Source organism: Sparus aurata, chromosome 11 (genome assembly GCF_900880675.1).
Source record: "Sparus aurata chromosome 11, fSpaAur1.1, whole genome shotgun sequence".
Taxonomy (NCBI): Eukaryota; Metazoa; Chordata; class Actinopteri; order Spariformes; family Sparidae; genus Sparus; species Sparus aurata.
Window position 1 is genome coordinate 9,884,689 of NC_044197.1, and position 11,634 is coordinate 9,896,322.

The following is an 11,634-nucleotide window of genomic DNA, read 5'->3' on the forward strand; positions in this document are numbered from 1 at the left end:
TTCTAACGATAGAGAATGACACAGAGGTAACAGCATGCTGGTCCCACCTTTACTGTGCTGCTGTACCTCATGACTATATGATTACAATGTCTGGGCAATAACTTATGAAGGAAAGTTGGCCTCATATATTCATACATATCACTGACGGACGGGGAAAAAAAAGCTTTTTTGTCCTTCAGTCAAATATGAGCATTTTAACTACGATGTGGAGGGAGAAGCAGATATCAGTATTACTTTCCAACACAGCATACAGTTTGTTCAAGGCTCAATAAGTGATCAGAGTGCGACCATGGTCATGTGTTTACAGTCTATATCCCAGTGCAAACCACAGCTGATTGTACACAGTCCACATTTAATGCAAATGTTGAATATTTCAAAATAATAGCCGGAATTTTAAAGAAAATCTGTCATTTAAGTGCTGCCATAAAGATCCAAACATACTGTATAGAGTAAACATTCTGACTTTTTCTTTTGGGTGCTAATAATTCATTTTTTTGATCTCTCTCTTTTATCACAGTGTTGTTGTTGTTGTTGTTGTTGGCTTTAGTTCTTTATTTTTTTTGCCTGTGGACATTGCATTGGTTATATTTCCACCTTGATCCTTGTACTTGTGCAGTACACTCACATCGCCTCATATTTAAGATTTAAAAGGTTCACTGTAATAAGACGGACTTATTCTATACGTCACTGTCAAAATAATGAGTTGGCAGATGTATTATTTTACCTCTCTGGTCATAGTTTGGGTTTTTGGTTGAGTGATGGTTTCCTGTTTTATTTTGGAAGGTTAACCCTCACATGTCTTGTTGTGTTACTTCCTGCCTTTCTCTTGTTTTTCCTTCCTTGTGATTGTCCTGATTAGTTTCACCTGTCGTTGATTGGCCTCTTAAGCCTTTTCTTCCCCTCTCTCCCATCTGTTCTGTTCCTGGTGTTTTTGTGTTGCTGCTTGTTTTTTCCTGTCTGCGTTGCCCTGAGCTTTTGATCTGTGTGTTTTTAGGCACTTCTTCAGTTGTAGACTTTGCCCCTGCCCCCTTTGAATTTGAATTTCTCCTCCAAAATCACATAGTGCCCCTTTAAATTTGTGTGAATTTACCAATATAAGCTTCAGCACGATGCATGTTTGCGTGTACATTTTAGAAATACACGTGTATAAAGTGTATTAAGTCAATAATTTGGATTTAAACAAAATGGTGAAATCTATTTGAATACTTGCAGTAAGAACAATCAGTCAGACCTACTTCTCCATATCTCAGAGTAAATGGTTTATTATAGCATGACAGCCATTTATAGCTCCCATATAAAAACAAAACCATGTGTGGTAAATGTCACCAGATGTGGTGGCAAACGACTGTATCTACTGTGGGAGTTATAACATGTCACATTACATTTAACGCGGTATCTAACAATGTCAGCGACTCACTTACACTAACCTACGTCTCTGAATATATTCCTAGATATAGTATTACAAGTAAAGATCCAACTTCGACTGGACCTTGGTTTGACTATTATAAACACAGAATGTTGATCGGCAGTGAACAGAGTTTATTGTGTCAGCGCGGAGCAGAACGTTCCTGAATAGAACGACTATTGACTTGAATTTCAGCTTCTGGGGGGAAAAGAAGTCTGTGCCCCATAAATATCAGCTCCCTCATGGCTAGTTCAGGAAGTGGTGAAGGACAGATACTCCCCTCAGAAACTTGTCAGCCCACAGAGCTCAACCGTCAGCCTCACACACATGCTCTACCTTCATTTCTGTAAATCACACGGATAATTTCAATGCGTTGGAGATTCGCTGATGAGTTTCTAAATGTGTACGACTCACAGGAAAAATAACTATTCCAACCTAAAACCTGCATGAAGACCTCACACACGGACATCTGCACTCTCACACACTCAGTCAGAGCTCGCTGCCGTGTCCTCCAGCAGAACTCTCGCACTGCAAACAGGACAGCGGATTTATTTTGTTTTCCCAGGCTTTCTTGTTTGTATAAATAATCTGATTTTTCGTGGGAGGGTCGAGCACACAGAGTAACCTTGGTGCACCACCAGGTCCTGCTCCCTGGGAAAGCCCGTAAAGTCAACACGCAGGTTTACCTGGCTCTGTTCCCTGCCTCTGTCACACAGCAGCGTCAACACTTGGGGCTTTACATGAGCCTCTGCAGGAGAGTTATCGGAGGTCAAAGGTCAAGTACAACTGAACGCTTCACCATCCAGCCATTGAAAACTGATGATAGAGAGAGGAGGAAGAAACTATCGTCTGAGGCATTTTAGATTCTGAGTTCTCCTAAGCGGCTGTGGCTCAGGAGCTGGAATAGGGGCATCCAGTAATCGGAAGGTTGCTGGTTCAATTCCCTGGCTCCCTGGGTTGTGCAGGTACAGGTACAGGTCATAAACAAAAGTACTTTGCTAAATGAAATATCAGGGAATAACCAAAGTCGTGAATGTCTACACAAACATTCCGGGCGTTCAGAAGACATATGTCGGACCGAAGCTAAAAACTGCCTCATCACACTCTAAACCAAATGAAAGTTTTAATACAGATAAATCTTCTGGTTTCTTATCGACAGTATTATATAAAATTAGATTACATGAGGTTTGAAATGAAAAGGTAACCAACTCAGGGCTTCCACTACAGAGGTAAAAGGGGAGAAGCTCTCTCTGGCCCAGCGTGCTAGGTGGGCTACATTATGATCTCAAAGTATAAGCAACCAAATCTTTGTTTAAAACAAAAATGCCATTACTTATCAAAACGACAAAAATAAACATTGCAAAATGTCGCCTTTTTCATAACAAGTTGGACTTTTTAGGGGGGGGGGGGGGCGACGTCTAAACATAACAATGTCAAATGCACCAGAGACCTGAGAAATGTACTGATCCAAACTAACTGGGCTAAAGTTAATGCTGGAGTTAATTACCTTGCTGTGGCTCACCCTGCACCTAAATCGGGATGCCAGAAATGAAGAGGAGGGAGAAAAAAGAGGGACCTGGCAATGGCAGAAATGATGACAAACTTTTATTTAGTCAGCTCAGGAAGCTGCTCCCTGCCAGACTGACTGAGGAGGTATCCAGGAGGTAGCTGGCATGGGTGGATGTCAAAACTAACGCAGAAGATGATGGTATGAGGAAACTCAGTGGACTCAGGGACCCAGTCGATTCTGTATCATCCAATTCTAACAACTTGACAATTCCCAGATATTTAGGAAAAAATGTGTTGGATGCTTACAGTATAAAGTTCTGGTACGATCGCTATCGGCCTACATTTCTGAATATTAGCTCTGTCTGGTGACATAAATGTATTTTCTGTGGTGTTTTGCTGAACCACATTATCACGACATCGCTGAATCAGTTCATGCTGGGGATCTTTGTTGCACTAGATCCATCACTTTTCTGTCTACCTCTTTTATTTTAACTGTTCAAAAAAGGCAAATACTGGCCAAAAGTTGCTAAAAGCGCATTGTCCCTGTTAAATTTAATAACCAATAAATAATGGCATACATACTGCTAAAGACACGGCAGGCCAAACAGGAAGTCAAATAACACATTTTACTCCCTCAACCCAGAAATCATGACTCGGCCTCATAGCTATACCGCATTTACAGCATGCATAAGGGCGTGTGTGTGTTTATGTGCAGTGTTGGTGCTGGGCCTGATTGCTATACAGCGTGCCCGTACGCTACACACCGTAACCGCCCACATGTGCTTTCTATTATATCCTCCTGTTTCTCCCTGAAGGCTGTAACACAGCATTGCGGATATTTTATTTTTATGGGAATGCATGAAATCCGAATCACATTTCCCAATCAGAGCCAGGTGGAGCCTTGTTAACACACACACACACAGTAAAATCAGAGAAAGGAGGCGCATGTGCACACATACAGTGTGTAATTACATTTTTCTTGACTTGAGGAGAAAACAATACTGTATAGCGTGGGTAAGATGTGACACCTGTGGAGAAGCGTTTCCACTTAATGGTAGGATATTTTACACCACGTACGCACATTTTGGATTTTGGTTTAGGAGTTTTTCCCTTTATGATAGAGTGGATAATAAACACGACTTTGCTATGTAAGCAATAGTTTTCGGCGACGTGAAACCAAAAGCTGAAAAGCTAAGGTCGTGTACTGCTTTGAATCCATCTGCTGAGGCTTGGGTATCACATCCATCTGCGCAGAAACTGTTATTTTACAAAAAAGTCTGCAGAGGCTGACATGAGGCCAAAGGATACACTCGCTGTAATGAGTTTCTATTATATGTAATGTATCAGAGGTTAAGGTTTGAGGTTTGTCTTTAACACCGTAACTGCTTTTCTTGAGGTTCGACAGTCTCCAGCAGGAGCACACCTGCTTCAGCTCCTCACTGGGCGCTGCCACGAGGGACCTTCAGCTGCCCAAGGACATGAACTGTTGAAGCCAGCGTGCAGGTGCTCGTAAAGCCTACCAGCTGATGTTTAGAGGCCACGAGGGAGGCAGAAAGTGAAAAAAAGTGCCGGAGAGGCTGTCGGCACACTTACTTCACCTGTAAATACTCACAGATACGCTGATTCAGCAGTGTGTGTTATCTACCTGCAAAAGATGGGGTCACTGTGAATATCGTGCAGTGACGAGGGGGTCTCTGTTTATTATGTAAGGAGAGAAGCCTTGAAAACAGATCTTTGACTGGAAATCCATTTTGATTGAATATCCAGGCCCTGAACTTTACAGCTACACTGTCAGATTGGAAAAACACCGGTTCACGCCAAGAAGCTCTTTTTTTTTTTTCTTTCCATTTCCCCCGTTAAAGCAGAGGTCCATCCCCTGCACGCTGCTTGAATCGAGAGCAATTGTGAATTTGAAACTAGGACAAAAAGTGCTTTCTCAACTTTCAACACAAAAAAGTACATCTGTGTCCTTGAACGAAGAATCGAATGACTGAACGAAGAGAAGGAGCTTTAACTGTGTTGAGGGAAAAGTCGTATTATATTCTTTCTCCTCTGTATTTTACACATAAGCAGCAAACTACCACTACTGAGTGCTGCATTCAATGACCTCCAAACCCTCCAGTACAAATTCATTAGTCTATCAATCCATTCATTCATTCAATCATTCCGTTTTTACTTCTTTATGACAGCACGCCGAAGCAAAGCTAGTTTAAACTACTTTATATAGTTCATTAGGTATTCAGGCTTCACTTCCTGAACTAGGGGGTTGTGAGTAAAACATTTGTGTTCATTTTGCGACCATTTTTTCTTCTAAAATGTCTTTTGTTTGCACATGATAGGCAATCTGAACAGTTACTTAATGCACAGTGTGTCATTCTTAGGGCCTGTCATTTTTCCACCACTGCTGATGCTGATGTTCACCACTGCTGATGAAAAATATCCGACTAAGGCAGAAATGTTCACAGAAAGTATTTCAGTCATGTTCTGTTGTTTAGTCACGTTCACAGACTTCTGTCATCACTCTCTGACTCTCCTAGAAGTTATGGCGACAGGGGACCAAATGAGAGTCACCGTCATGAGTAAAATTACAGATTTCTCTAGATTTGAACGTTGTTGCAAAGAGGATGATGTAAGTACACAACTCTACAAAACTATGTAAAAAGGAATGCAGAAATGTGGCGTATTGTATCTTGAAATCATATCACCAGAGAAGTTTGCAGGTAAGATCCTTTTTTTTAAAGAATCATTATCCAAAAATGTTAAACTTGAAAAGTAACTACGTCTTCACGACTGTCGGATAACTGTAGTGAAGCAAAAGTACAATATGTTCCCTCTGAAATGTTGTTAGTGTAAATAGGAAGAAAATGGGAGTGTTCAAGTAAAGTACAAGCATCTCAAAATTGTACTTATTTTCACTATCGGTAACACGCAATTTTAGACCATCGACATCTAAATAAACAGTTGAAACAGCATAGCAGATAGTAACAGCTGTATAAAAAGGCAGATGTTGTCCACACAGCCTGATACGTCAGCGGTGACAACTCTTTCATTGCCTGGGCTGTCATTTGTGCAGAGTGGCGGCCTGCAGCGCGTCCTGAGGTCTTTTTGATGTTGAAATATTACCTCGGATCTGCCATGACAGTCTGTAATTAGGAAGGACGGGGGCAACCGAGAGACGGCGAGGTGGAAGGACGGATAATATGCTTCAGACAAACAGACAAACAAAAACAGAGGGCCACTTGTAAACAGGAGAGGGAGGACGAGGCCACATGTGCAAACACAGGAGCACTCGGGCTCCGGCTGCCATGCGTTAATGTGAATCTGTGCAACTTTGTTTTAGCTACTACACGATTGTTTGGTTTCTGTGACTCCACCAGCCTTTTTTTGTGATATCAACCTCAGTAATTACTCCACAAAAGAATATATCACAGAAGAAAAGACATTTTTGTCATACTTGCTGTCACTGAATGGGCCTCTGGTTCTGGACGCAGACCTCAAGTCAGAGACAAACAAGAAATTCAGTCTCAGAATTAAGAGGCACAAATGTTGAGTGCTTTGAGCTACGAGTAACCTAATCCCCTCGAACAGTAGGTGATGAGTGGGGTGCTGGTTTGGGCAGGGTCGAAGTTCAAGCACGTGCGGTACACAGAGTCAACAGCGCCGCATTTAAGGGATGATGTTCCCTGAAATGCTGCTATTTATACCAAATTACAGCATGCACCTCAGCGAGCGAGCAGGCGGGCTGGCGGGCGGGCTCGGCGAGCGCGCAGCTGGTTTTCTCTTGCCAGAAGCATTGATTTGAAAACACTTCCAATCAAACAACGTCTGCGTCGAGTTACAGCTATAAGCTAAGTAAGCACTGGGTGCCTCCAGTGCAGTGTTTTGAATGTGGGGGTGAAATTACAGCCTCTGCTGTGGTGTGTGATTTGGGGTCTGAATGTGAGGATGTCAGTCAGCCTTCGAACTGTGGAGGGAAGGGCTGCTAATTGAAATGACATGTCAGAAAGATGCAGTGATAACACACTCCTCCTAATGTGGTTCCCTTTTACTCTTTCGTTTGTGTGTGTGTGTGTGTGTGTGTGTGTGTGTACATCATATATCAAGTTACATCCAGATAATGGAACGATGGCTTTCGGGTGAAATCCCCCCTCGAAACGCTCTGTCCCGCTCTGTTTTCCAACTGTCTGAGCAAATAAAAAAACACTAAAGTTGAGTACATTATCCACTCCCCTTGGACATCCACCACAGGCATTTCATATATTTTCCTGTCATAAGCAATCATCCTCCATTTGAGCTCTGACAAAGAGCTTATTTACCCCGACAAAGATAGCTCCTTATTTACACATCCAGCCAAGAGGGTGCAACAACAAACAAAAAAAAAGGCCTCAGAGGAAAAAAAAATCTACACCCCCTCTCCTCTTATACAGTCATAAATCGTCCATCTGTGGTTGTCACTGCGTTCCTTGAATTAATTTGCGGGCACGTTTTCGAAATCTCTTTTTGTTTTCCCTCAACTTGATATGTCTACTTGTGCTTCCATTACTTCTTTGTTCCATAGAGTTTCGGCGCGGCGCTGAGAAAAAGCTGCACTTTGGCGTAGAGGAGAGAGCTGATAGTGTGAGAGCAACAAAGCAAAAACAAGTCACGCGCTTCATTAAAATCGCTATATATCACGAACCTGTGCTGCATGGAGGTGAACATGATTATTGAACGTTGCTAAAGAAATGACAGTCAAACAACAGTATGTAAGGAGAGCTACTCGGATGTGGAAAATGGTGTCCCAGTGGTGCTCTTCAGTGTGTGGATCCCATTGGTTCGAACTCACTGAAGAAGTCTGAGGCGCTAAAGAGGCCGATCAAACAAAAAAGCCTTTAATTTCTCACAGAAATCATAACATGCCTGGGAGTTTCAGCCTTTGAGGCATCTCAGGATGTTGCATGTTTTCATTGCTGTTTTAATTCAAAAGCCATTTCTGTCCATTTCGGACAAAAACATTCGCTGTTGATTATTTTGAGAGACATTTTATACAGTTTTGGCTGAAATACGCTGATAGATGTTCAAAAGATTCAAGATGTCTTGTTTTTTTAATCTTGACTCTTTTCCTTTTGTGTTTTACAACAAAAAGTGTACGAAAGCCATGACCTCATCCTGTCATTGTGTTAGTTATGGTTGGATTAAAGTGAAAAATAAAATATATTTTTGGCTGTAGACCACCCTGAGACCAGTTCAGACAATAAATACGTGACCAAACTTAAAGTCCATAGCACATTCAAAAAAGGGTTTTAACAGTGTGTAAGCATTTAAAGGTAGATTTCCTGATTAGACAGCGGTATAGACACATTTGTAGTTCGGCAGTCTTGGCATTTGAAGCTTCTTCCTCAATATATCAGCACCAAAATAAACATTAAAGGTGCTATATGTATAAAAAAGTCTCATGCCCAACTCGACAAATAATGACAATGACTAATGCTTTGGGATGATGGCCGGCCCGTCCTACAGCAGCTTCTGATGACCTGGGAATGAGACTTAAAAATCACCTTTAAGTATGCGCAACATAAATGAACAGGCCGGGCCAGCTGTCTAATTTGTACTCAGGGTAGCATACAACTAGAGTAACTGTTAACTGCTGCTAAATTAGCCAGTTAGCTCTGTAAGCCGTGCATCTAGTGGACCGACTGAGAGCTCAGAGCGTGGAGGAGAATGCTGTTTTTTACACTGACAAGAACAGGAGCACCTTGAAACCTTTCTCAAACAAAGAAAGTAAATATACTTTCATATGTTCTCTATTTATCAGTCTAAGACTGCAACTCATGATTATTTTAATTGTTAATTAATGAGTCTGTAAAATGTCTGTGAAAAGTGTCAATCAGTGTTTCAAAAAGGCATTTTTGGACTGAGAATTTTGACTTTTTTTCTTTGATGACAACTAATCGATGAATTGTTTCAGCTCTCAATCAATTCAGTAATCAGTTTAAAACAACATAATGATAAATTTCTCATTTCAAGTTACCAGACATGGTGCCAGAATATAATCACGCTGCCAACAACAACATGTGTACTTATCGCCGTCACACAGGCACAGAGCTACCGAACGTGACCTCGGGATCACCTTCACCTCTTTACAACATTGAATCCATTGATCGGAGCCTCTCCTGCTGCTCATACGCATTCTTAACTCTTCAGATGGGTGTCGAGTCGAGTCACCAAATCACTTCAGCGTGGTAGAAAGGAGGCCTCTGTGTGGACACCTATCACCCACATACCACAGGAGGAGACCTACATACCACCTACGTAACACCTACATAACACCGAGGAACATACACACCACCTCCGTGACACAAAAAGCAAAGACGTGTACCGGAGTCTCTTTTCGAAGCTGTAACTCGAGCATCCGACATTTCATCAGCTGACCGCAGTAAACTCTGAGACAATCCGAGCGGCCATAAATGAGTCAGTTGTTTAACTTTTCCAAAAACACACTGCTCACTGCCCCGCCACAATAAAGCAAACAAGAATGTGTGTGAGTGTGTGCTTGCTGCGAGGCATTAAAAACAAGCGTCACATCATTTTTACATTAGTTACACTTCAGCTGGTGGTTGTGAAAGAAGAGCTGGTGCCATTCTGCACAAAGGATAGTCAGCCGGAAAGCCACAACCACACTTCAATCATTACATATCTGACATGTCTGTTGTTTGAACTTAGTCATGGCAAGCACTGAAAACGGTCCAAGAGGTGAAAATTCTGCTGGAGTATTGATGATATTTAAAAAAACAAATAAAAATTCATACATTTATACTCTTTTCTTCAAGCCTGATCATTATCTGAAGTGAGAAGGTGTTTAAAAGAATCACATCCAAAGTGGAGCAAAGTAAAAAAAACAGTGTGTTCAGTTTGAAACAGCTGGATTTGAAGCAGAGCAGAGAGGACTTTCAACACAACACTGCATCACTTTGCTCCTCTAGTCTGCCATGCAAACAGCCGATACTCCACAGAAGAAGGTACATGGAGTTCAAACATCCAGCTGAAGCTCCCACTGTGAAATACCTCCAGGAAACTTCAGGGTACACTCAGAGGTTTCAGGAAAGTTGGTCAGAGTCAGGATTCTACAGTCCCAAACAAAAGTTTGCAATAAGTTAAAAAAAAAAAAAAAAAAAAAGAAGAAGGGTGACTTACTTCTAAGATGTCTTATCCTTTCAGACCATTTGTTCCGAGTTGGTTTGAGGCTATTCCAGTGAGAGTCAAAGACGGCTGGATGTTTCAATCCGAGCCCTTCTCTCTCTGTCCGTCAGTCGCCTTCACCGGGGCTCACTGGGCTGATGTAAGACACCCCTGCACGTAGGAAAAAAAAAAGAGAGAGGGAGAGAAGAGACAGAGGGGAAAGAGAGAGAGAGAGCAAGAGAGGGAGGTAGAAAAAAAAAAAAGTTCACATTCTGTGGATTCTTGGGAGCGTGCCAAAGTCCCAGAATTCCACATGCCACACATACGGTTTCAATTAAGTTTGAATCCAACGCTCAATCAGAAAGCTTTCTTCCTCCTGAAAAGAGCCTTTCATTTGACAGCTAGAGGCTCAAGCAGCCGTGATGCACGGTAACATTTGTTTACGTTTGTTCATTTCAGTTATTTAGCGACACGTTTATAGAACGTATGTCAAGCGTGCACTTCAAGTTTTTAACATGACTTTATTTTTTTTAATACTGCTGATCTGTTGAGTGTGATCACCTATGATGAAATATGATCTTTACACAGTGAAGCAGCTTTTCTCTTGAAACCCCAGTGGCACTAACACTGCAGTGCGTCACAGCCTTAATAGTCAAAGCAGACCCATGAAAAGTGTGAGTCAAGTGTCACGGAGAGGTCGTCCTCCAATGACGTCTCAATATCTGTTGATCAACGGGGTCAAAACTGTTTTTCACCAGACCAAAGAAATCCAACTTATTTGGAAATGTGGAGGTTCCAGTGCGAAGAAACTGTGACCTTAGGTTTTTCTTATTTCTTGGAGCGTAAAAGTTCCCTGTAGTGTGTCTTGATGATGAGGAAGCCATCATGCAGTAAAGTGACTCCACTGGCTCACAGGAATTTATTGGATTTTTTTTTGTCTTTAGATGGAGATTTTCTTCAACAGGATGTTTGGAGGTTGCTCTGTTCTTCCACCAATCCATTGTACAATATTTCAACAACTACTGAATGGATTGAATTCTAGTTTGTACAGACATACATAGTCCCCAGAGGATGAAACCTAACTCACTAACTTTGGTGATTCCCTGACATTTCCTCGGGGTCTTAGGTTGACATTTGTGGTCTGAAATGTACTGACGACCGTTGGATAGAATCGCCTTGAAAATTGTTCATTGATGTTCCTCTTGAGTAGTTACCAAGGGAACGTGAGGTAAGAATCAGGACTTGATGGTTAATTAATTGTTAACGAGTACTTCCTGGATAATTGTGACACAAGGACTAGATAATCAAGAGTAGCTGGACAACAGACTGGGAGATAACACATTAATGAATCATTAGTTAATGATGATCTCATAAATCTCATGAATCAACATTCTGACCACTTTCTTCATGTTGTTCTTGATTTGCTATGAACTTGCCGCTGAGTAACAAAAACTACTGCTGACTCATTACTTCTCTAATCACTTAATCATTAGTTCCTCTTTTTGCTCCTTAGAGTTAAATAAAAACATAATACTGAGTAGATAATAATTTACTCTTTAGTT

At 41.5% G+C, this 11,634-nt stretch overlaps 1 protein-coding gene across 2 annotated transcripts in view; it reads right to left on the minus strand.

Moving 5' to 3' along the window:
* The window catches only part of ddr2a (discoidin domain receptor tyrosine kinase 2a), a 35,839-nt gene extending 25,445 nt beyond the window's left edge, over positions 1-10,394 (minus strand). For both annotated transcript variants that reach the window (XM_030434482.1, XM_030434481.1), the window contains exon 1: positions 10,088-10,394. The gene's annotated coding sequence lies outside the window, so the exon portion shown is untranslated. The remainder of the gene's footprint in view (positions 1-10,087) is intronic.
* Positions 10,395-11,634: the final 1,240 nt, after the last annotated feature.